The sequence below is a fragment of the Pinus tabuliformis genome, chromosome 6 (assembly GCF_031772625.1).
Source record: "Pinus tabuliformis cultivar Carrire ecotype Pingquan chromosome 6, CPIR1, whole genome shotgun sequence".
NCBI classification, from domain to species: Eukaryota; Viridiplantae; Streptophyta; class Pinopsida; order Pinales; family Pinaceae; genus Pinus; species Pinus tabuliformis.
The window spans coordinates 1880716552-1880743862 of record NC_142292.1 but is presented as its reverse complement, the minus strand read 5'-3'; the positions used below and the strand labels follow the sequence as shown (position 1 = coordinate 1880743862).

General features: G+C 40.8%; 1 pseudogene; it reads left to right on the top strand.

Moving 5' to 3' along the window:
- The first annotated feature begins 1002 nt into the window (after positions 1–1002).
- The window catches only part of LOC149266684 (kinesin-like protein KIN-13A pseudogene), a 39700-nt pseudogene continuing 13391 nt past the window's right edge, over positions 1003–27311 (top strand).

Sequence of the window (27311 nt, the reverse complement as noted above, 5' to 3'; positions counted from 1 at the left end):
TTACCCTAGAGAGCTTGTAAAAGTGGGTAAATTTGGGAGGAAGTGTTATATATTTGTACCAAAGTAGTTCCATTCCATGCAACCTTTCCTCTGATACTGGTGTCACAGATTGGTATCAAAGCGAGGTTGTGACATTGGATGTTGGGTATATGTGATTGTTATGCATACATGTTAGTTATTGATATGTTGATGTTATTATCTATCTATATATATATATATATATATATATATATATATATATATATATATATATATATATATATATATATATATATATATATATATATATATATATATATCATGCTAATTTGGATTGATTTTGCAGATGAGATAACTTCCCCTCAAACACATTGAGGTGTGATTTTGATTATGTATCTCTTTGGTTTATCTAACATGACATGTTTACAAGAGATGGAAGATCAAAGATGAAGAGAAAAATGGTGGATTATAGTTCACATGACTCCTGATATAGTAGATACATTGAGAAGTTTGAAGGCATAAATCATAAGTCATAAGGTAGATAATAGCAGGTTGGTTGAGGCATAGGAAAGACTTTCTAGAGCTCAAGAAAATCAAGTAGAGGTCAATGCAATCATTCTTCAGATCCCTATAGATTTGCAGATGCAGCAACATATAAGGTTCAGTCATGGACAAGAGGAAAATACTAATGGGGCATATGGTAGCAGTTCTTAATCAAGATATAGGTTGGAAAAAGATGACATAGTAACGAGTGGTATATATTTGGATATGATTAACATGTAGGCTAGTAATCATAAATTCTATTATAGTTATAGTTTTGAGAAACATCATCATCATCATCATTACCACCACCATCCTGATAGGAGGAGTGAGAATTAGTATTTTCTGAAAGAATTCAAAGAATCCAAGCCTCCTACTTTTGATGGGGATGTTAAGAAACCAGAAGATGCAAAAGCATGGATTCTTGGGATGAATAAATTCTTTGGATTTCATTACTATTTAGAGAATACAAAAGCTAAGATAATGATATTCAATCTCAAGGGAAGAGCAGATATCTGGTGGGAAGATGTGAAGCGTGTTAGAGGCATCATGATAGAGGAGTTGAGGAGGCATCATGATAGAGTTGAGGAGTTAAGGAATAAGTACTTGTCTGAGAGATATTATGATAGAAGGGCCAAGGCATTTTATGAGTTGAATATGGGTTCTGTGAAAGATGAAGAGTACATGACCAAGATTCTAGAGTTGTTAAGGTATGTGCCCTACCTCAAGGATGAGGAGACAGATGTCCAAAGGCTCATCAGTGGATTGATTTTAGTATTTTAAGATCAGATTGAGTATGATAAGCCTCAGTAATTGGAGGAAGTCATTGGTAATTTTAAGCATTGTTATGAGAGACCTAAGTGTAAGTATGAGCCTAAGGGGGATTATAAAGGTACTAACAAGAATAAAGGAATGTTGGCTAAGAAGTGAGGAAGGCATCATGATGTAAGGGATAAGGAGAATGTAGAGACTTACAAGAAGTTCAATGCCATTTATAGAGGACATGGGTCTCAACCTGAGGATATAAACAAAGGTGATCACACGAAGCCTTTTCAGTGTTGGGCTTGTGGTGGAGAGCATCACAAGAGAGATTTTCCATCGCACTAGGCTAGAAAGCCTCATATTTACAGTCCTCATGAGGAAAAAATAGTTTGGTATTGTTAGGTTCATATAATACTAGTGTATCCCCATTATTGCTATTCTTAGTGTAGCCCCTTATTGTTATTGTTATGCCCATGTATCCCCCATATTGTTATTGTTGTGCCCCACAAAATCCCACTATTGTTATTGTTTTTCCATTACAGTATTATTGTTATGTAGACTCTAATTATATTATGACCCCTTAGAATCCTATATATACCAAGGAGGTCTTATCATTTGAATCATCCGATAATTGTTCATTTATGTAATTTAAAGGGGGTATCCCCCTCAAGGAGGATAATTTTTAAGTCATTTATCTATCTTTTCTTCTGTTTTATGAGCTAGCTTCATAACTTTTGGTATCACAGCTTTGGATTCTAGGGTTTCATTTCTTCAAACAGGTCATATTCATTTTTTTCTATAAATTTTGTTCTACAAAGCGTTAGAAGATAACATTTCGACAACATGGAGCCGAAATCTTGGTGAAACTCATGTAAAAATTTCATATCTTGATTCACTATATTTTATGATATATGATCCAAAGAAGTTATGGTTTTTGCATGCTCTAGAATTCGATCTCAAACAAGCGACCTTGGAAAAATTGTCATAAGTTTTTCTATAAGCATCATATTTGAATTTTGTAAAACATTATTAAAATTCAACAAAATTTAGTTTTTCTTGTATCGTTTTTAGGGTCGGAGATTCAAACAATGATATGTGGAATTTGTTACAAGTTATCTCTTTTGAACAAGTCCATAATTAGGTCATCATGGGAGATTGGGCATAACTTTACCTTGAAGAATCCAATTTTGGTCTAACTTGTGGCATTGGAAATAAGACTCATAGGGATACCAAAAGACAAAATTTTGAATCTTGGAGAGACTAAATTTTAGAGATACAGTAGCTTCATTATCTAGCTCCAGAAAAGAAAGAAAAAGGTGTCTATTACTTTTTAAAATTTTCATAACTTTTTCTTGAAAAACTAGTTTGAAGTAATTCAAAGGGCATAGTGAAGTATAGATATCATTTTTTTATTCCAAAATTCCTCGAAAAAAAATGGACACACCTAGTAAGAAACTAGAAAACACTACTATGACAAATGAAGAAGAGGAAGAAATGCAACATGATATATCAAAATTATGAGACCAAGTGCAACAAATTTCACTCTCGCAAAGAGTAACTAAAAATTAAATGGAAGCTAAGATGGATGGATTGAAGAATGGTTTAAAAGTAAACATTGAATATTTTAAGGATGGCATGAGTGTTAATATGGAAGGTTTGAAGGAAGGTTTGACAAAATTGCTACAAGAAATGCTTCCTAATGGTGACAAGGTATTCCATGAAACTCATGATGAGAATAATAGGAATGTTAATCATGATTTAGAGACTCTAAATTTGGGTTGAAGACCAACCACATTCAAGAGATCGATATGAGGAAGTTTGATGACAAGAATTTGATAATATGCATAATATAGATGGAGCACTATTTTTATCTACATGATGTGCAACACACACAAAAAGTATGCATTACATATTTATATTCTGAACCCAATTAGTTTGTATGGTATCGATGGATTTGTTATTTCAAAACACTTGTCACATGGTCAATTTTTATGGAGAAAATGATAACACATTATTAGGATACAAAGAGAAACACCTTCTTTATCCAATTGATAAATCTCAAGCACAAGGGTTAAATGGCAGAGCACATTGAGGACTTCCAAAAATTGAATATCATGGTAACTGATATTCTAGAGGAACAAAGGACTGATGTCTTCATAAGGACTTTAAAGGATAACATCCAACATTAGGTTCGCCTTTCGGAACTTCATTCATTGGAGAAGGAATTTAGGGTGGAAAGAAATGTTGAATGTAAAATTATGCCAATAAGGAAGTATATGACTCACAACTATAAATATAGAAGTGTGGACACAAGGTTGACAACCTACAAGTTTGACACCGCAGCAATTGGAGGAAGAAAGAGAAAAAGGGCTTTGTTATAGTTGTGATAGAAAATACACTAAAGGTAATAAGTGTGCTAAGAAGAAATTATTTTACATATATTATGAAGAGGAGGAAAAAAAGGAACAAGAAACATCAAAAGAGGAAGATATACATCAGGAACCAACCCCAGATAAAGAAGGAATGAATCCAACCATATATTATAATTCACTGGAAGGAATTACCACTCACCAAACTCCAAATATAGAAGGATATATCAAGAATAAAAAGGCAATAGTGTTGATTGATTTGGGTAGTACGCATTATTTTATTCATTGTAAGATAGCTAAGGAATTGAATATTTTCCTATATCCAACACCAGAGTCTCGAGTGGTGGTTTGAAATGGAGAAATTATAAATTTCTCTCGAAAGTGCCATAATATCAAGCTAACAATGTGTGAATATGTATTGAATAATCCAATGCCTACCATTCTAGTGGGTGGTGATAATGTTGTACTAGGAGTCTAATGGTTACAATCTTTGGGGATGATAGCTTTTAATTTTCAAGAAATTTTCTTGAATTTTTTTTGGGAAGGAAAGGAAGTTGAATTAATGGGTATTACAAGGAAACCAAGAAATATAATTAGCTCTAATGGCATGAAAAATATTTTGAAGAAAGGCATAATTGCACAATTATGCTCACTAGAGGTTAAAATATCGAAATCATCTATTTTTAAAGATCTCCAAAAAGTCTTGGACAATCATTTTAAGGTATTTGAGACTCCCAAAGGCCTCCCACCTGATGAGCCCCAAATTTTGGTAACATTTTGGGCTCATTTGGCCCACTTACCTTGCTCAACCCTTCATTTTTTATCACTTATGCATCATTTCTTAGTATATTCATGTTATTTGTAGGAAGGAGGGCAGTCATTATGCCTATGTGGCTAATACACGTTTATTTCAGGTTTTTTGACATTAAATGGAGCAAAGACCACGCAGATGGAGGCAAGGAGACAGCCAAGGTGGCATTGCAGGTTTGTAGGAAGGTTGTCCACAGCCTTGAATGACCTTCCTCGTGATCTACACCCCAGCTCCGAGCTCCAACAGCTATCACCACCGAGCTAGAAGGCAGCCAACGGATTCTACAGAAACAGCAGTTTACTTTTAGTTGGACAGCCAAGCCCCACTAATTTAGGAGGCCAACTTGGCCCTCGTAATGTATAAATATTGAGGCTGTAGCCTTCGATGGGAAATTTTGAACCTTTGTTGCAGATTTTGAATCACGAGCTATAGCTCTGTTTTGCTCTTTGTAAGCCATTTTTGGCATGTTGTTAGACTTGTGATTATGATATTTTAATAAAAGGCAAGCAGATTTGAGTTCAATTCTGAGTTCTTAGAGGAGCTATAGCTCTCAGGTTTGGGCCCAACCTGAGAGCAATAGGCCTCCTTTCTTTGTATTGTTACTTGTCTTTCCTTTCAGCATTTCATTTCTTTGCCTTGACATGCATTTGGAAAACACAGTCTGCTGATTTGAATTTCTTGATGTGATTAAGTAGGTTAGTTTTATGGATAAAATGCTTTCAGCAGTTTAGATTAGAATAGGAGGATTAGAATTCATCAGAGTTCCAAGAAAAGGTTGATTGTACACTCACTTCCACCTCTGTTTAGAGATTGGGAGTGTAGACTGTGCCAACCACCAAAAAACGCAGTCTTACATGCTCATGCAAGCTTTAAAGTCATATTTCCATTGGTAGAAGTGTCCATGCATTTAGATCTTGAGCAATAACTCCTTGTTTCAGCACCATGCACGATTTCTCTCTTAACTTACATCGTTGTGCTTTGGTTTTTAATACAACAGTTAGAATAGGTTGATGAATTCTCGGTTTTGTGCAAGACAGAGGTGATGTGTTCCATTTACACTGCGCAACACCACTCTATCACGTCCTTATCCTTCTCAGCCGTGCCTAAGCCATCTCCTTACCTCCCAGTTAGATCATTTGGCCACCATCTCTTCTGTTATCCACGTTGTTTTATCTTTTCGGCCTTCCATTTGCCTCTACCCTTCTACCGACCAACCAGCTTGACACACCCCTTCTCCATATCATCTCTCTGTCCATAGGCCATCACAAGATCCCCTCTCATCCTACATATCCACCCATACAGCTCATTCACTCCTCCATCACCCAAAACTCCGATTGCAGAACATCCTGTAGAAGGTAGCAGACTTCCTGTAGAAATCTCGAGCTTCTTGTAGGATCCCTTGCAGACATCTTGTAGAAGCTTGCAAACACGGTTGCCAGGCACCTGAACATTGTGAACTTCTATGGAATGATGTTAGGGATCCCCTGGAACCTCTCAGAGTCCTCCTGACCTTTCCCAAGCCTTCCTCCCCTTGAACTACACTTGCACAGTCAAGACCCAGTAAGAACCACAATCATAATAACTCCAACCACTTGAGCAAAAATACAAAAACATGTTCTCTTCAGATGAAAGTAGTTTAAATCATGCATCTCATCTCACTAGAAGTAATGGCATCATTTTTAGAAGTTGCATTCCCACCATTGCATTGTAAGGATTAAGCTGGTCAGATTAGGGTTTACTAGGGTTTCCATGCTTTGTTGGCTTTCAGTTCATTCTTGCAAAATAGGTTAATTTCCTTTAAGATAGCTTTCTTTCATCACTTAAAAATCTTCTTCTGAGAACATATAGAAGTTGGCTTGAGCCCTAGCGGACTTGTGCCAGCTGACTAAGTGACAGCTGCGACAAGAGCTAGTACTTGTGCATACAGCACCGTCGCTTCCAAGTTTGTTACGAACTACCGGGTTGATAAAATTAGAGAAGGAAGCTCCAGGAGTTGTAGCATTATTGCTACAATACTGGAGCCCACCATCTTTTTGGCGTCGTTGCCGGGGAAGCGTCAGAGTATTAGTAATTGTTTCTTTTCTTCTATTTTCCTACTCTCGCCTTCTGCCAAGTAGTTTATTTCATTTCCATTCTACAAAAGTAGCATAGACATTTCCTGCTTTCATAGATTAGCATTTCAATTCCGTAATTTCAATTTTGCAAGCATAGATTAGCATTTCAATTCTACAAGCGTAGACTAGCATTTCCATTCCTGCAATTCCATTTGAGCAAAGTAGATTAGTTCTTTCCTGTTTTCATTTCAATTCTGCATTTTTATTTCAGCAAGATAGTTAGTTGTAGATCAATCTGTTTCAGTTTTGCAGGTACCAAAGAAAAAAAAAAAGCAATCAAAAAAACTCTTTCCATCTCATGCCTCGTAGGAATCGAGATAAAACAGGCAAATTCTTACCCAACACCCCCACGACATCACTGAGTCACCCTTCTCTCTTCTTCAGTGACAGTGATCCAGAAGAACCTATAGGTGAATCTCCTGAGATATACGAAGATCCTATAGCAGAAGAAGAATTGCAGACCATCCCATCTGAAGCTATGGCTGACAATAGAGGAGAAGATGAGAGAATAGAAGGTGCCTTCCCCATCCGAGAAACCAATGGAGATATGAAAATGAAAAACATTAGTCCCTCCGCTCTACCTCACTTCCATGGACTGACTACTGAAGATCCTGATACCTTCCTGTTTGAGTTTGCTGTCCTTTGTCGAACCTATGACTATACTGAAGATGAGCAGAAGCTGAAACTCTTCCCTTCAACTCTTAAGGATGCAACATTACGCTGGTTCATGGGCTTACCTGGGAATAGTATCACCACTTGGGCTCAGATGCAACAAGCTTTCAATACCAAGTACCGGGACTATTGTAGGTCCAAGGAAACCAAGGGAGAAATCTTTCAGATGACCATGGGAAATGATGAGTCCTTAGAGGATTATGAGGAGAGGTTCCAACTTAGCTATAAACGGGCCAGGTGCACACTTGACCCTGAATCCCTCAAGTTGGTCCTGCTCCGAGGAGTCCCTGAAGACCTCTTAGATACCCTTCACATGTTAGCTGGGGGAGATATTTACCAACTGCCTTACGAGGACATCAAGACTGTATTTAGAAACCACTCTAGGGCAGCCCGGAAACGAGGTAGAAGAAACCTCCTCTCCGCTGGTATTCCTTTCTCCAAGCATGAGTTTGCAAATCAATTAGAAGATCTTAAGAGTGAGGTGAGACAGACCATTTCCATGCAACTTGACACATTCAGGATCCTTCAGAAGAAGGAAGAAGCTGAGAGGGCCTTGGCTATCTTCTGCCCTAGATGTACAAGGAGACACCCTAAGAACGAATGCCCATTGCATTCGGTCGAAGTGTGCTTTGTTTGTGAGGAGGACCATCCCACAAATCAATGTCCAACCTTACCTGGGCTTAAAGCCATGTACCAAGGGACAGAAACCCCCACTGAACCTCTCTATTTCCTCAACCAAAGGAGGCCACAAGGACCTAGACCTTACCAGCAGGGGATGCAAGGGGCACCCCAAGCTTATTACAGCCCCAACCAATCTACTCCTATGCCTTCCTGGGGTCCCCCTACTCATCCTTCTTGGTCTATGCCTCCTCCATGGTCTTATCCACCTCAGTACCCTACTCAGTCCACTACTCATTCATATCACTCACATGCCCAGCCACAGCCTCAGTGGAATGCACCTCAGTCGGGGTGGAGGCCCCAGTACATCACTCCTCCCGCCATTTTGCCTCCACCACCGGTTCAACCTCAACCATTACCTCCTGCTCCTCCAAGGCAACCTCAAATGCCTGCTCAACCGAAACCGAACCCCAACAATAGACAGGCCCAACAGGTATACACTGGGGAAACATCATGCCCTACCTATGTTGTGGAGATCCAGGAGATCAATCTTCGATCAGGAAAGACTCTTCTGGATCGCCAACCTCCTCCCCCAGAGGACGAGGAAGACAAACAGGAAAGTGAACCAAAGGCTATTCCACCCTTTCCTGAGAGACTAACAGCCACCACACAACCCAACCCAGAGGAGGATGAGCTTCTGGGAGAGCTCAAGCAGTTGTGTGTGAAAATACCACTTCTCCAAGCCATCAAGGATGTGCCAATATACAACAAACTGGTTAAGGAAAAGTGTTTCAAACACCCAGGCAGGTGAAAGAGAGATGCTTCAACCATCAATGTCTTAGGACAACTGTCTGACCTTATGTTAGGACAAGTCATCTGCCCAAAGTACCTAGATCTGGGAAGTCCTGTAGTAGATGTCCACATCAATGGCACCATCATACCTCACACCTTAATTGATCTGGGGGCTGCTATTAATGTGATGACCAGGGATACCATGCTCAAACTCAATCTTCAGGGTTCCTTGAGGAAGACCTCGACAGTCCTGCAACTAGCAGATCGCTCCACCGTGACTCCCAAAGAGATTGTGGAGGATGTCTTGGTCTCTGTCGACTCTTGGGAATACCCTGCAGATTTCTTGGTTCTGCAACCCAAGGCAGAGCTTACTGGATATCCTCTTATTTTGGGAAGGCCTTGGTTAGCCACTGTAGATGCTTACATAAGTTGCCATGCAGGAAACATGACCATCAAAAATGGTCTTATGTCCAAGCAGCTAGTCCTATACCCTCCTGCCCAACCCTCCTTAGAGCATGACTGACCACTGTGGTTGGAGGAAGGAGAAGAGGATGAGGTGTACTCAGCACCTTTGTGCACCCTAGACACCACTAGAAGAGACCCCCCAACTGAGGATGACTTGATTGAGACCTTAATCTAGAATCCACCTCCCAGTGCACTATCCTTAGAGAAATTGGTGGAGGATGCCCAAGCCAGCACCTTACTGGACCTTTGTGCTGTTGGCATTATGGCTAAAGTGTTGTCCTTGATGGCAACCTATACAGGTAATGGATCACAGTACAACCAGTCAGTCGCAAAGATTAATGAGTAGTCTCTCGGATTGGAAGAAAATAAGGGGTACGTAGGTATACCTTACCTAAGGTGCATACACGCAGGTATATCTTACATAAAGTGCGTACATACACGCGGTTATCCTATTCATGAGGTGCGTACCCCCAGTTCCTTATTTTAAGGAAAAGAAAAAGCACACGTGGGGTTTTCTTATGTTTTACCCTTGGTATTTAGCCGACGGTATTGTGTTATTATGGTTTTGGCCCGTGGTATTGATCCATGATTTGAGGAAGAGCTTGCCTATATAAAGCAAAGGAGATCATTTGGCTTGGGCATGTTTGGGTTGAACATCTTATGAGAGCTAGATCTGAAATATTATGATCTCTTGGGAGTAATGTCTAGATCTAAATAAGGCGAATCTACTGATGGATTGAGATCTCTTCGGCGCATGATCAGATCTGTAGATCTGACTGTCTGGGTTATTCTTGAAGTCTTGAAATTATCTATGCCCGAAGGTACGCACGTACAGTGAAAGAAAAGTGCGTATATACGCTGGCACGAAGCAGTTCAGGTGCGCCGGTACGCAGGAACAGAAGGGTTGCGGGTGCGGAGGTCCGCAGACAGTTCAATGGACACAGAGTGTGGGTAAGCAGGTGAGCAGTTGAGTACAGTGCGTATGTAATCAGGTGAGCAGTTGAGTACAGTGCGTACGTAAGCAGGCGAGCAGTTGAGTAGGGTGTGTACTGTAAGCAGGCAGTACATGGGTGAAGCTGCTTACTTCTCTTGAAATCTCTGTTTATCATTTTTATGATCTGGGTTTTTAAAGTGATGTTTGGTTCTGGTATTATGTCCTGATAACAGCAGTGATTAAGTGAATGATTATGATTAACTTCAGTTTTGGATCGGTTTTAAAATGACTTATCTCCATGTGATCTGATGTACTAGATTTGGTGGATAATTCTCATAATATCATTGTATATGGATGGATCTGGTGATTGGGTGATTAAGAAGGTTGTTTGATTATGAGCTTCAATGTTGTTTGGATGAAAAGTGGCCTTTCAGATTATGTGTTGTGCTTCAGTGTATCCAATTTGAAAATTGATGAAACGTGGTACCTGGAGGAGAGAAGATTGTAGGTTAGCACCTACGTACTAGTATCTAAGCTAGTACAAGAGCTAAGGGAAATCTTTGGAGCATTGTAGCAGGTAGCAGCCTGCGTACTAGTAAATGGAACGGCTAGTACAAGAGCAAAGGGGGTTGTAGCTCCCGTGCTGGTATAAGACTGCACCAGTACAAAATATTGTAAAAGGATTTTCTTATTAAAGAAGATTGAGATGACTTGCAGCAGGTGGTTTTCTCCCGCATTGGGTTTCCACCTTATATCATGGTGTTCATGTGTGTGTCTTATGTGTGATGATCTATTCTCTATTACTGCATCTGTTATCTGATAATATGGTTGATAATGTTCTAATGCACTCATTGAAGATCAATTAACTTAATCATAAGAAGTTGTGGAAGTAGCATATATGAATCTGATTATGGAAATGAAAAAGTTTTATTAATGTGATAATACTGATTCACCCCCCCTCTCAGTATTATTTCCAACATGTGCCACCAACCCTGTCACTCCCAGAGTCAAGAATGTGGAGTTCGGCCCTGAGAGAATGTTAAAGATCAGCTCCTCCCTATCTCCTTCCCAGGAAAAGGAGCTGTGTAGCCTGTTGGCCAGTCATCTAGATGCTTTTGCTTGGAGCTATAAGGAGATGAAAGGAGTCTATCCTTTGGTCTGTACCCATCACATATACATCAAAGAGGATTGTAAACCGGTTAGGCAACCTCAGAGGAGAATGAATCCAGCCCTTAAGGACATTGTCAAGGAAGAATTGCAAAAACTGTTGGATGCCGGATTCATTTACCCCATCTGAGATAGTGAATGGGTGTCCGCTCTGGTGTTGGTTCCCAAGAAAAATGGGAAGTGGAGAATCTGTGTGGACTACCGAGAACTGAACAAAGCTACCAAGAAAGACCATTTCCCTCTACCTTTCATAGATCAAGTGTTGGATGGACTGGCAGGAAAGAAGTTCTTCTCTTTCCTGGATGGGTTTAGCGGGTACAACCAAATCCAAATCAGCCCGGAAGACCAAGATAAGACCATCTTCGCTTGTCCTTGGGGTACCTTTGCCTACCGAGTTCTTCCCTTTGGGCTATGCAATGCTCCTGCTACCTTCCAGAGAGCTGTCTTGAGCATCTTCTCGGAGCTGGTCCATGATGCGGTGGAAATCTATATGGATGACTTCACTCCTTATGGGTCCAACTTCCAGGAAGCATTGTCCAATCTGGGAAAGGTCCTAACCAAATGCATTGAGATGAACCTGTCCCTTAGTCCTGAAAAATGTGAATTCCTGATGACTGAAGGGACCGTGCTAGGCCATACCATTTCTTGCCAAGGGTTACAAGTGGATCCTAACAAAATTGCTCTCATCAAGAAGGTTACACCCCCCCAAAGGTAAGGGATGTTAGGAGTTTCTTAGGATTAGCAGGGTATTACAGGAGATTCATTAAAGACTTCAGCAAGTTAGCCTCACCATTGTTTGGCATGTTGGCAAAAGATGTGGAGTTTAAATGGACTGACGATTGTCAGAGGGCTTTGAATGAATTAAAGGACAAGTTGGTGTCAGCCCCAATCTTGAGAGGTCCAAACTGGGCCCTACCTTTCCACATCCACACTGATGCCTCGAACAAAGCCATAGGGGCAGCTTTAGGACAACTTGAACAAAAAATTCCATATGCCATTTACTTTTTTAGCAAAAAACTTGTCCAAAGCTGAACTGAATTACACTGTAACCGAGAAAGAATTCTTGGCCGTGGTCCATGCACTGAACAAGTTCCGACATTATATTACTGGCTATCAAACCTTTGTACATACGGATCATGCTGCAATTAGATATTTAATGAATAAACCAGATGTGAATGCTCGTATTATTAGATGGTTACTTTTGTTGCAGCAGTTTGATTTGACCATTGTTGACAAACCAGGTAAAGAAAATGTTGTTGTTGACTTTTTATCTAGATTGGATTTGTCTGCAGATGAGGATGGAACAGTGGATGACCAGATGCCCGATGAACATTTGTTTGCTATCTCAGTACTCTCTCCATGGTTTGCTGATATAGCAAACTACCTTGTTTCAGCACAGTTCCCTCCGCACCTATCTTCAAGAGAGAAGAGCAGAATCATCAGAAAAAGTGCCTCATTTACTTGGATCGGGGGCAATCTGTTCAAGCTTGGCCCTAATCAGATCTTAAGGCGTTGTGTAAGGGAGGAGGAAGTCTTTGATATCCTCATCACCTGTCATGATGGGCCTTGTGGAGGACATTTTGCAGCAAAGAGGACTGCCTTCAAAATCCTGCAGGTAGGCTACTATTGGCCCACACTTCATCAAGATGTCAGAAGGTATATCAGCCAATGTGACCAATGCCAAAGAATGGGGAAACTGACTCAAAGGGATGAGATGCTTCTCCAACCTCAAGTGACTCTTGAGCCATTTGAGAAGTGGGGTATGGATTTTGTGGGTCCAATCAACCCTCCTTCGAGGCAAAGGTCTTACATCATTGTGTGCACTGACTACCTGACAAAGTGGGCAGAGACTAAAGCAATCAAGGAAGCAACAGAAGAAAAGGTGGCTGAGTTCTTAAGGGAGAACATCTTCTACAAATTTGGCTACCCAAGAGAGCTAGTCACCGATCAAGGGAGCCAGTTCACATCCAACTTAATTGAAGACCTACTCGCCCATCACAAAATCAAGCATACGACTTCCACCCCCTATCATCCACAAGCAAATGGGCAAGTGGAAGTCACCAACAGAGCATTGGAAGGGATTTTGACTAAGGTGGTGAGCAGCAGTAGGAAAGATTGGGCAGATCACCTGGTTGAGGCCACATGGGCTTACAACACCACCTGGAAGACCACCACTGACTTCACACCTTATGAGCTGGTATATGGGAAGAAAGCTTTGTTGTCCATTGAATTTGAATACAACACCTTGAGGATGGCAGCTCAGCTAGACCTAGATCTCAGCCATGCACAACAAGAAAGGTTATTGCAGCTGAATGGACTGGACGAGCACCGGATGCAGGCCCTCCTTCACTGAGAAGTGGTTCAACTTCAGAGAAAGGTGTGGCATGACCAACACCTCCATGACAAGCAATTCCAGCCAGGAGATTGGGCATTGTTGTATGACTCCAGGTACAAAGATTTCAAGGGGAAGCTGAGAACCAGATGGCTAGGACCATATGCAGTGGAAAAATGCCATGACAATGGATCTGTCCTTATTCGGACCATTGATGAGGAAGCCATCCCCATGCTTGTCAATGGGCATCGATTGAAGATCTACAGGAAACCTCTCTCAAGACAAGAGTTCATCAAAACTATGGAGAAACCAGTGTTGGTCATAGAGAAGGGTTCTGCCTCTGCTTTAGGCATACCCTGAAAGATCTAAAAAAAAAAAAAAAAAGGGAAAAAATAAAGATCCTTGGGTGAAAACCTTTCTGAGGCTCCCAAGGCAGGTGGTAGGGGTGAAAACCTCATTGAGGCGCCCCTATTGTCTTTCAAAAAAAGAAAAAAGGAAAAAGGGATTTGAAAAAGATCCTTGGGTGAAAACCCCTCTGAGGCGCTTAAGGCAGATGGCAAGGGTGAAAACCTCATTGAGGCACCCCTGCTATCTTTCAAAAAAAAAAAAAAGGGAAAAGAAAAAACAATATGCAAAAAGGACAGGGACAACAAGTTTATAATGTGAAAATGCATGCAGGTTGCAGGTGTTCTATGAAGGAGAGGAGGTCTCTCAACTCAAAGCCAAGGATCCTTATCATGCTGCCAGGAGACCTCACCAGCACCTCCTCCAAGAATGCTCATCTTCTCCAAGGTATGGGCACGATTTCATCACATCTTAAGTCTTCTACAGGAAGATGCAGACTTTCTATAGGAAGGTGCAGACTTTCTACAGGAAATGCAAACTTTCTACAGGAAATTCTGTATTTCTACAGGAAACTTCTTGTAGAAGTTCGGGATGGCCCATAATTCATTGTATGAGGAGATCTAACGACCAAGGATCGGTTTGGACGCATGCAAGCTACTGTTGTCACCCTTACACACTGCTGTCACCTCTTTCTACCACCCCTATCGACATGCAATGAAGATACTTGCACCATCAAAGCAGATCATTGAGTTATCAAGAGAAAGCAATTTTTTTTAAAAGAAAAAATGCTGAGATGTCATACCATATCCATCCCAGCCATCCATGAGCTATGTGAACGTGATCGTGAGGCCACTGCCTTCGTCGTGCAGCATGCACCCGAGGAGGAAAAACTGTTACAGGACATCCCGCAGGAGTCCCGTAACAGTTAAGCCCGCTAGAGTGTACACCATTCACAGCGCTTGCCACATGCAATGAAAACGCGGGCGCATGCAGACGAAGCATCCAATTCATCGTCAGCGGCCTGTGAATATGAACCGCCGGACCTATACAAGTCCACCAGTAGCAAATGAATCCACTCATCGTCGTCCAAGAACCGAAAAATCATGTTGCGGCTGCACAGGTAAGTGCCTCGACCCTTTCTTCCGTCGAATTGCATGAATTTTACTTTGAAAATGTTTGCAAGTGTGAAGTGAATGGGTTGAGCGGTTGTATGGCCATTCGACTGGCCACTTCGACCAGTCAGTGGTTTAGTCGGATGTTTGGGGCGGTGGATGTGGCAAAAAGGAACGGGCAGTGCACACGTGAGAGCCATCCCGTCGGGAAAAACGAGTTTAATAGAAGAGACGGTGGCAGATCTGCGGGGAATGATGTGGCAGTAAGGGAACTCACAGACGAATGATGGAGTGACGTCGTCCAACGGTCCGGCAGGGATAGATCACCCCCGCGCCACGGATTCCGCCGAATTCAAATCTAATCGGCTAGATTGCCACCCCCATGCATTTATCATTCAACGTTTGAAGCTCGAGTGATCATCCGGATCCCTCTGCAGCTCAACACTCCAAGTCTTTGGCCATTCGAACGCCTGTGAAGCAACACCAAGAGCGCAGACCCACTGCAGTATCCTCCAGAATTCGCGCGCTGCTCCTACAGGAAAGTTGTTTCTACAGGAAATCGGGTTCCTCACGTCAAAAGGTGGCGGATTAAAAAGGTAAGCCTGAACTCTCCATGCAATTGGTTTTGAGGGTGGCAGAATCGACGTCTACAGTCTGGTCGTAGAAAATTTTTGCAAATGTTGTCTGCCATTGCATGAATTGTCGTCCTACAGGATGTCAGTGTAATTAAGCTGTGATAAGGTCCTCGGGAGATAAGCTTTGTGAATTATATGCATGGCAGAGGCGTAATTCTACGCTCTGTCCCAGTAGGCCAAATTTCTTCCGCATTCGCCACCTCCAGCTAACGCAGCAGTTTTCACCATGCCGGGTGGGTTCATCAGAAGGGAACCAACTGATTCAACGAAGTTAAGAGAAAATCCTGAGGTGGTGGAGCTCTTCACGCGAGCACAATGGATATCCTTCTGTGACAAATTGCAGGGCTATGACAACGAGGTGGCAGAGGAGTTTTTGCAAACTCTGAGGCCGAAATCCAAAACATTGGCCACTGTTAACTTCAGGGGTTTGAGTCTCAGACTCACCCCACAATTCATCAGCCGAGTTACTGAGCTCCCAATGGGATTACCATGGGATAAAGAAGAAAGGAAATTGGGCCAACAGGCTAAGAAAGAATTCTTTCCACCAGAGGAGGAATTCTCAGAAGATAAAAATGGGGTTCGTAGAACCAGTTTACTGCCACCCTGGAATGAAGTTAGCCTGCAGATAATGAAGTACATCACCTGCGAAGGCCGTTTTAGCATTGTATATGGGTATCACTTTCGGTTACTCACTGAATTAAGGCACCAGATGGATCTACCTGTAGAAAACAAGCTCAGTCTCCCCTACTTTCTACTACAGTCTCTGATTGAGTGTGCCACCAAGTTGAAAGAAGGCACACCAGACCAGGTAGCCCACCATGGTCTCATCAAACTCCTCGTGGAGGATGCGCTCCACACATACAAGGTTCCTCTCTCATGGGAAGCCTTCAGAAATTTGACCAAGGATGGTGATATAAAGATACTGACCGAAGAGCTCGGTTCATCTAGCAATGAGGAGAAAGAGTCAGTGCTCGCAGCAAAGAAAGAAAAAGGCCAGAAGACCTCGACCACAGAGCAGAAGAAAAAGCAAGAGAAGAAACCAGAGAAAAGGGGTGACAAAGAGAAAGATGACACACCCGTTTTGACGGCAAGAGAGAAAAGATTGCAAAGCAGAGTGGACAAGGCTGAGAAGGTCCACATCAGCAAAAGTGCCTTGATAGCAACCGCAACCAAGTCAGAAAGTAAAACTCATGCAGCAAAACAAACCAAAGCGGTGACACCTGTTTCTACAGGAAAACCGAAACCGGCTTCTACAGGAAGCCCGAAATTAACTAAAAAAGGGTCTTCTACAGGAAGCCCGAAATTAACTAAAACAGGGTCTTCTATAGGAAGCCCTTAAAAAGTGAAACCCAAGGAGAAGAAAGCTGACATTCTTGCGAGGGAGAAAGCAGCTGTGCTGGCTGCCCTCAGCACACCTCCTAAGCCAAAGGAGAAGAGGAAGAGGGAGACCCCTCTATATTTTAAAGCTAGAAGAAGTGTGAGAATAAAGATGGGCAAGCCACAGCCTCCGTCCAGCAGCCCAATCATTATTGAAGATGCCCCTACTTCGCCCAAGGAAAGGTCCCCCTCGAGGATATCAGTCACCTATGAGAGGGGAAACCCGAAGAAAACTACGTGGCAAGAAACGTTAGACCAATTGACTACAAAAGCTCGGCTAGAGGATGCTGAAGATGCTCTACAGGAAACCTTAGCCAGGCTTAAAGAAACTGAGAGAATGGAAGGAGAAGCACCCTTATCACCACCGAGGGAGGGCGAAGTAGAGCCACCCAAAGAAGTGGAGAAAGAGCATATACCAGAGCCCAGCCCTCAGCCAAGTCTGAGTTCATATTACAACTTTTTAGAGGCTGGCAAAATTATACCTCAGAAATTTACTGTGCCACTGTTTTTTGCATTGGAGGAAGAAAGAGTCCATACACACACGTGGATGAAAATAGCCAAGTCAAAGGGTGTGGTGGACATAGGTCCCTTGCAGGAGTAGCTCAAGGAGGCCAGAAGTGAGTTGTCCATGGCTAAACATGTGGCAAATTGCCAACGAGTGTTCCTACAGGAAGAAAACCAGAAGCTGAGATTACAGCTACAGGAGCTGAGGGCAGGGACAGGTACATCCTCCAAGGACACCACAGTAGAACAGCAAGGCAAAGAGGAACTGCACACCGGTCTTGGGGAGCCAACTACACATCTACAAGAAGCAGAACAGCAAGCACAAATTGAGGTGCAAGCGCTCAGAGAGCAGCTGCAGCAGAAAGAGGCACAATTGGCCTGCATGGCCAGCTGGGCCATGGATGCTATCCAATGCAGACAGCCAGCCAAATCCTATGGCCTGTACTTGAAAGACCAATGGCTGCAGTTTCAAATCAATACCTTGGCGCAAAGAGGTATCTCTCAGCTCCAAGACCCACAGCAATTCACTGAAGTATGCAATACTAGTTCATCAGAGGATAGGGCCAAATTAGCGGAGTTCTACCTCCATAATCTGGCCCTGCCTAATGTAGTTTCATGGGATCCCAATACGTCCTTGGGAGATATGAAATTAATGGCATTTGCCTCATGGTTGAACCATGAGGACACAAGAGCAGCAGAAGCCAAAGCGGTCATGAACCGAGAGCTGAACGAGCCATTGCTCATCAGACCAGAACCAGGGGACCCAGTTGCACTAATCTCGGCACACCAACATTTGTCCACTGACCCTCAAGCTTCATTAAGATATATGGATCAACAGGCCCAAGCCATAGCTCATTTTAAGGACATGGAGAGACTGTTAGGAGACAACGTTGTCCAAGCATGCACCCGCAGGTGGAATACATTGGCTCATAGTCTGAAAATCCGAGAGTGCCATACCCCAACTCGGATTAGGGAAGCTCTGGTACGGGTGGCCCTCTATAAGAAGTCCATGCAAAACCTCCAGGCCAGCTGGATTGGCCTTAAACTCAGCCCACCACTGTTGCTAGGATTGATGGAAGGCAGCACAGAGATAGATGATAATGAACAGTGGGAAGAGGTAAACAGAAGGGCTGGGTTTCATATCAGCAAGGAGGACACTACTACAGAGGCTCGGGATGTAAGGGTAGCAGTAAAGGCAATGAAGGATGAAGAGTTGGACTAGTTGCTCAAGGATGAGCAAATATTTTAGCTCGGGGGTGATGATGAGCCCCAAATTTTGGTAACATTTTGGGCTCATTTGGCCCACTTACCTTGCTCAACCCTTCATTTTTTATCACTTATGCATCATTTCTTAGTATATTCATGTTATTTGTAGGAAGGAGGGCAGTCATTATGCCTATGTGGCTAATACACGTTTATTTCAGGTTTTTTGACATTAAATGGAGCAAAGACCACGCAGATGGAGGCAAGGAGACAGCCAAGGTGGCATTGCAGGTTTGTAGGAAGGTTGTCCACAGCCTTGAATGACCTTCCTCGTGATCTCCACCCCAGCTCCGAGCTCCAACAGCTATCACCACCGAGCTAGAAGGTAGCCAATGGATTCTACAGGAACAGCAGTTTACTTTTAGTTGGACAGCCAAGCCCCACTAATTTAGGAGGCCAGCTTGGCCCTCGTAATGTATAAATATTGAGGCTATAGCCTTCGATGGGAACTTTTGAACCTTTGTTGCAGATTTTGAATCACGAGCTATAGCTCTGTTTTTCTCTTTGTAAGCCATTTTTGGCATGTTGTTAGACTTGTGATTATGATCTTTTAATAAAAGGCAGGCAGATTTGAGTTCAAATTTGAGTTCTTAGAGGAGCTATAGCTCTCAGGTTTGGGCCCAACCTGAGAGCAATAGGCCTCCTTTCTTTGTATTGTTACTTGTCTTTCCTTTCAGCATTTCATTTCTTTGCCTTGACATGCATTTGGAAAACACAGTCTGCTGATTTGAATTTCTTGATGTGATTAAGTAGGTTAGTTTTATGGATAAAATGCTTTCAGCAGTTTATATTAGAATAGGAGGATTAGAATTCATCAGAGTTCCAAGAAAAGGTTGATTGTACACTCACTTCCACCTCTGTTTAGAGATTGGGAGTGTAGACCGTGCCAACCACCAAAAAACACAGTCTTACATGTTCATGCAAGCTTTAAAGTCATATTTCCATTGGTAGAAGTGTCCATGCATTTAGATCTTGAGCAATAACTCCTTGTTTCAGCACCATGCACGATTTCTCTCTTAACTTACATCGTTGTTCTTTGGTTTTTAATACAACAGTTAGAATAGGTTGATGAATTCTCAGTTTTGTGCAAGACAGAGGTGATTTGTTCCATTTACACTGCGCAGCATCACTCTATCACGTCCTTATCCTTCTCAGCCGTGCCTAAGCCATCTCCTTACCTCCCAGTTAGATCATTTGGCCACCATCTCTTCTGTTATCCACGTTGTTTTATCTTTTCGGCCTTCCATTTGCCTCTACCCTTCTACCGACCAACCAGCTTGACACACCCCTTCTCCATATCATCTCTCTGTCCATAGGCCATCACAAGCTCCCCTCTCATCCTACCTATCCACCCATACAGCTCATTCACTCCTCCATCACCCAAAACTCCGATTGCAGAACATCCTGTAGAAGGTAGCAGACTTCCTGTAGAAATCCCGAGCTTCCTGTAGGATCCCTTGCAGACATCTTGTAGAAGCTTGCAAACACGGTTTCCAGGCACCTGAACATTGTGAACTTCTGTGGAATGATGTTAGGGATCCCCTGGAACCTCTCAGAGTCCTCCTGACCTTTCCCAAGCCTTCCTCCCCTTGAACTACACTTGCACAGTCAAGACCCAGTAAGAAGCACAGTCATAATAACTCCAACCACTTGAGAAAAAATACAAAAACATGTTCTCTTCAGATGAAAGAAGTTTAAACTCATGCATCTCATCTCACTAGAAGTAATGGCATCATTTTTAGAAGTTGCATTCCCACCATTGCATTGTAAGGATTAAGCTGGTCAGATTAAGGTTTACTAGGGTTTCCATGCTTTGTTGGCTTTCAGTTCATTCTTGCAAAATAGGTTAATTTCCTTTAAGATAGCTTTCTTTCATCACTTAAAAATCTTCTTCTGAGAACATATAGAAGTTGGCTTGAGCCCTAGCGGACTTGTGCCAGCTAACCAAGTGACAGCTGCGACAAGAGCTAGTACTTGTGCATACAGCACCGTCGCTTCCAAGTTTGTTACGAACTACTGGGTTGATAAAATTAGAGAAGGAAGCTCCAGGAGTTGTAGCATTATTGCTACAATACTGGAGCCCACCACCACCTATTCATGATCATGATAATTCTATTCATTTTATTCCAAGAATTGTTCCTCCAAACGTAAGGCCTTACGAATATCCCTATTCCAAAAAGAGTAAAATTGAACATATGGTTGTAGAAATGCTATAGGAGAATATAATTCAACATAGTCATAGTTATTTCTTTGTTGTAGTAGTATTTGTGGACAAGAAGGATAGATCATGGGGTAAGTGTCTAGATTATCAGGAATTGAATAAGCTCACTATTAAAGAAAAATTTCGTATTCCTGTCGTTGATGAATTGTTGGATTAATTACATGGAGCAATTTAATTAACCAAGATGGATCTTCATTCAAGATATAATCAAATTAGAATGAAGACTAAAGACATTTTTAAAACAAAATTTAGAACTCATGAAGGTCATTGTGAATTTTCGGTCATTGCTTTTGGCCTTACTAATGCACCTTCCACATTTCAAGGTTTGATGAATTCCATTTTCAAAGCCTTCCTTAAAAAATTTGTGTTAATGTTTTTTTATGGTATACTAACCTACAACAAGCCTTGGAAGAATCATGTTCAACATGTTGACAGGGTGCTCAAACTATTAGAGGAGAAACAATTATATGAAAAAACCTCCAAATGTTTCTTTGGAATACAAGAGGTGGAATATTTGGGTCATATTGTATCTCATGTGGGCGTTAAGGTAGACCCTAACAAAATTAAAGCCATTAAGAAATGGAAAATCCTCACAACCATAAATCATCTTCAAGGATTTATTGGGTTCACAAAGTATTATCGCAAGTTTTTTAAGAATTATGAGAGAATAGAAACACCTCTAACAACATTACTGAAGAAAGATGCATTTTATTAGACTCCAGAAGCAACTAAGGCCTTTGAACATCTTAAGGAGGCAATGTGCCAAGCATCGGTCTTAGCTATGCTAGAATTCAAAAAAACCTTTATTTTGGAATGCGATGCATTAGGAAATGGAAATGGTGTTTTTTTAATGCAATAAGGAAGACCCATTACTTTTGAAAGGCATCCAATCAAAGGAAAGTATTTACACTAACCTATTTATGAGAAGAAAATGTTGCCAGTACTACATGCACTAAAGAAATGGCGACATTACCTAATGGGAAGACACTTCAAGGTAAAAATAGATTATGATAGTCTTATATACTTTTTGAAACAAAGATTATATTCAGAAGAGAAACAAAAATGGGTCACAAAGATGTTGGTTTATGACTTTGAAATCATCTCCAAAAAGGGGAATCAAAATGTTGTTGCAAATGCACTCTCAAGAAAGGATGAGGATGTGGCAACATTATGTTGGGTTGTGTTATATTCTTTCCATGACTAGCCCACGTAGTTAACTGGGACGTTAGAAGGAGGGTGGAGCCCCCCTTTCGTTGCACCGATTGCGTAGCGGGGGAGTCACAGGGGTTTTGAGGGGTGCAGGTAACCCCACTCTATGGGGTCTGGGGTAGCGCCTCGGAAAATTTTGGTTTTGGAACTTATGTTAGGTTGGGCGGACCCACCTATGGTTTTGTGCATGATTTTCGCACATGTTTTTGGACGCGATGTTTTTCAGTCCATGGTATTCGATGCTTTGGCATGTATAAATATGTATTATAACATTGAAAGGAACATAATGAAAAATCAAGCTGGTACTCCCAATTTTGGGATCCAGGGGAAAATCTCTATGTATATGTGTTTTATGTGTTATTCCCTTGCACTTTTTATTTTATGTGTTTTAGAATTCGTATGCAGGTAATTTCTGTATGTGGTTAAAACCTACACATTACTTTCTACCATTTCTATTATCCAACCTAATTTGATAAATGAAGCAAGGGATGAATGGAAGAATTATGATTAGTTGTGCACACTCATTCAAAAGTTGCAAAAATATATGAGTACATATGATACATTTAATTGGAAAACATATTCATTATGGTACAAAGATTGTTTATATCTTTGTAATAATTCCTAATTCAAACAAAAGATTCTTTTGGAATTGCACACCTTCCCCTTAGGAGGGAACTAAATATTTTTTAAAACTTACCAGAGGGTTAAGAAATTTTTTTTGGATGGCCTTAAATTTGATATTCAAAAGTTTGTGGTAGAATGTTTGGTTTACTAACAAAATAAAGTTGAGACAATTAAGCCCCCGGGTCTATTACAACCTTTAGCCATTCCAAGTCAGCATTGGGAGGAGCTTTCAATGGATTTTATCACAGGATTACCAAAGTATGAAGGAAAGAGTGTCATCATGGTGGTAGTTGATAGAATTACCAAACCTGCACACTTTTGTGCATTATCTCATCCTTTTACAACTAGTACAATTGATACTACATTTATGGAAACAATTCAAAAGCTACATGGAAACCAAAAGATTATTGTAAGTGACAAAGACCCCATTTTCTCTAGAAAATTTTGGACAAATTACTTGCTTTTCTTGGTACTCAATTAGCTCATAGCTCGTCTTACATCTTTAATCTAACAGGAAAACTGAGATAATGAATAAATGTTTGGAAGGATATCATCGTTTCTTTGTATTTGATAAAAAAAAAACAATGGGTCAAGTGGTTCTCTCTAGTTGAATAGTGGTATAACACTTCCCTCCATATCATAGCAAAAATGACCCCATTTATGGAACATTATGGATATCATCCACCATCCATCACATCATCTTTAAGAGAAAATTCTATGGTGCAAGCAGTGGAAGATCACATGGAGCATGAAAAACAAGTTCTCCAACTCTTAAAAGATAACATCACTCTGGTCCAAAATCGAATGAAACAATAGGGATATCAACATTGTAGTGAATTTTTTTCATGTAAGCGACTAGGTATTTTTACAACTACAACCATAAAAATAAATGTCCCTCAAGAAAGAAAAGAAGCATAATAATTTATCACCAAAGTACTATGGTCCTTCTAAGCTGTTGCAAAAGATTGGTACTATGGCATACAAATTGGAGCTACCTACATCTCCCTAAGTACACCCGTTTTTCCATATTTCATGCTTAAAGAAGGTTATTGGTGACAAGCTCCAAGTTCAAACAATGTTACCATAACTTGACGAAGAAGGAAAAATCATATTTGAGCCTAAAGCAGTCATGGAAACAAGAACCTGACATCTATGGAATCAATTAATTTCAGAGAACCTCATTAAGTGGAAGAACATACCCAATGAACATTCCATATGGGAGGATGAGAATTTTATACAGAAGCATCTGGAACTACTGAAGCATTGAGGAAAACACCTTTTTGAAGGAGAGGGGAATGTTAGTTCCCTATTATACTAGTGTATCCCCGTAATTTTTATTGTTAGTGTAGCCCTCTATTGTTATTGTTGTGCCCATGTATCCTCCATATTTTTATTGTTATGACCCATAAAAGCCAACTATTGTTATTGTTGTTCCCTTAGATTATTATTGTTATGTAGGCTATTATTATATTGTGATGCCTTAGACTACTATATATACTAAGGAGGTCTTACCATTTGAATCATCCAAGAATTCTTAATTTATGTAATGTAAAGGAACACTCAAAGAGGATAATTTTAGGTCTTTGATCTACATTTTCTTATGTTTTATGTATTGGTTGCATAAAAAAGATGTTGGGCAGAGTATTCCTTGGATTTATGTAGCAATGGATAATAGGTAGGTTGATCATTAAGAATACGTTATTGAGATGGAAGGTACACTAGTGATCAAATTGTTTGCATTTTTATTGTCCTTGGAATAAAGAAGTGCATGCAAAATCTTGGTTGGTGTGGGTGGCTACATGGAGCAAGAGAAGAGTTCACCATTGGGTGAGATATTATGAATTTGATTTGAATGGTATGCCTACATCAACACATCTAAATGTGATTCCTTTGATATCATATAGTATGATTTTGGGAATGTCTTGGTTGTTCATTCACAGAACGAAGGTAGAATGCTCTGACAAGGCCATTGTGTTCCTGGATGATGATGGGGAAAGGACATTGATGTACATTATTTATTTCAATTTCCATTATTCTCGCAAATGTAGATACACTCATTACACTTTGTTTTTATGTTTTCAAATGTACCATCAAGAAGATGAAAATAATTGATACAATCAACAAAACATTTGTCCAAATAACCCAAGTCATGGAAGTAGCTCGAGCACTAACAACAGTTCCAGTGAAGAATGGTGATATATTTGAATATCAATGCAAGTCGTTGCATTTTTTGAAATAATTGTCTATGAAAAGTGGACATTTGGTTTAATGTAATGGACGTAATTTCCCTATTGGAAGACAACGGGTTACTAATAACTATCCCATCTTATATATGAAAAGGAGCCTCTTATTCGTATATAATAAAATATATTTTAATTTATTCTATTGCTTTGTCTAGTATTTTTGTGAAATGTTACACCAGTTATTACATATATGGATGATTAAATATTATGATGAAGATACGCAAAATCTTATGATATAAGAAATTTATCAAAACATCATATACAAATGTGCTAATAAAAAATTAATTTATATGAATACTTTTATAATATATATGTCAAGTTTTCGACGAATAACGAATTTAAAAAATCACAATAATTGCACTATCATAAGTCGATATTTGGAAATAGGAGAAAATGGATACTAGAACATCGCATATTTGTTGGCATTATGATGCATGTGTTGTACTTGATGGCAACCCTCTCATAGAAGATCATCTCACTTATATACATTCAGATGAATCTACAGAAGAGATATCAGATGTGACATAATACATAGATGCAGGACAACTCAAAGGAATCAAATGGCAAGTTCTTAGTAAAGTCCAAAGGGGGAGATTGTTGGCATTATGGCTAAAGTGTTGTCCTTAATGGCAACCCATTCAGGTGATAGATCACTGTACTTCAAGTCAGCAGTAGAGGTTGATGATCAGCTATCAAATATTGAAGAAAATAAGGGGTACGTAGGTACACCTTACAGAAAGTGCGTACCTGCAGGTACACCATGCAGGGACCGCGTCCAGATATGCAGGCCAGCCGTTCAGGAGGTGCGTCCCCCCAGTGCACACATTTCAAGGCAGAGAATTTCACATGTGGGCTTTCTTATGTTTTACTCTTGGTATTTAGCTGATGGTATTGGGTTATTATGGTGTCGGCTCGTGGTATTGATCCATGTTTTAAGGAAGAGCTTTCCTATATAAAGCAAAGGAGATCATTTGGCTTGAGCATGTTTTTGGGTTGAATATCTTATGAGGGCTAGATTTGGTCTAGATCTAAATAAGGCGAATCTATTGATTGACTGAGAGCTCTTCGACGCATGTTCAGATCTGTAGATCTGACTGTCTGGGTTATTCTTGAAGTCTTGAAATCATCTATGCCCGAAGGTACGCAGGTACAGTGAAAGAAAAGTGCGCCGGTACGCAGGCACAGAAGCGTTGCAGGTGCGCCGGTACGCAGGCACAGAAGCGTTGCAGGTGCGCCGGTACGCAGGCACAGAAGCGTTGCAGGTGCGCCGGTACGCAGGCACAGAAGCGCTGCAGTTGCGGAGGTACGCAGGAAGTCTATTTGGCACAGTGCGTGGGTACGCAGGTGCACAGTTCAGAACAGTGCGTACTGTACGCAGGCATTACATGGGTGAAGCTGCGTACTTCTCTTGAAATCAATTTAGCTGTTCATGTTTATCATTGCTGTGTTCTGGGTTTTGAAGTGATGTCTGGTTTCTGGTATTATGTTCTGATAACAGCAGTGATTGAGTGAATGATTATGATTAGCTTCAGAATTGATGAATGAATGGATCAGGTTCTTAATGATCTGATGGACTAGATCTGATTGATGACTCTCATTGTATATGTATTGATCTAGTGATTGGGTGATTCAGAAGGTTGTTTGATTATGAGCTTCAATGTTGTTGTTGGGTCCAGTATGAAAATTGATGAAACGTGGTACCTGGAGGAGAGAAGATTGTAGGTCAGCACCTACGTACTAGTATCTAAGCTAGTACAAGAGCTAAAGGAAATCTTTGGAGCATTGTAGCAGCTAGTAGCCTGCGTACTAGTAAATGGATTGGCTAGTACAAGAGCAAAGGGGGTTGTAGCTCCCGTGCTGGTATAAGACTGCACTAGTACAAAATATTGTAAAAGGATTTTCTTATTAAAGAAGATTGAGATGACTTGCAGCAGGTGGTTTTCTCCCGCATTGGGTTTCCACCTTATATCATGGTGTTCATGTGTGCCTTATGTGTGATGATCTATTCTATGTTACTGCATTTGTTAACTGATAATATGGTTGATAAAGTTCTAATGCACTCATTGAAGATTAATTAACTTAATCATAAGAAGTTGTGGAAGTAGCATATATGAATCTGATTATGGAAATGAAATTTTTTTATTAATGTGATAAATACTGATTCACCCCCCCTCTCAGTATTATTTCCAACAATTGGTATCAGAGCAGGTCCTTTGTTAGAAG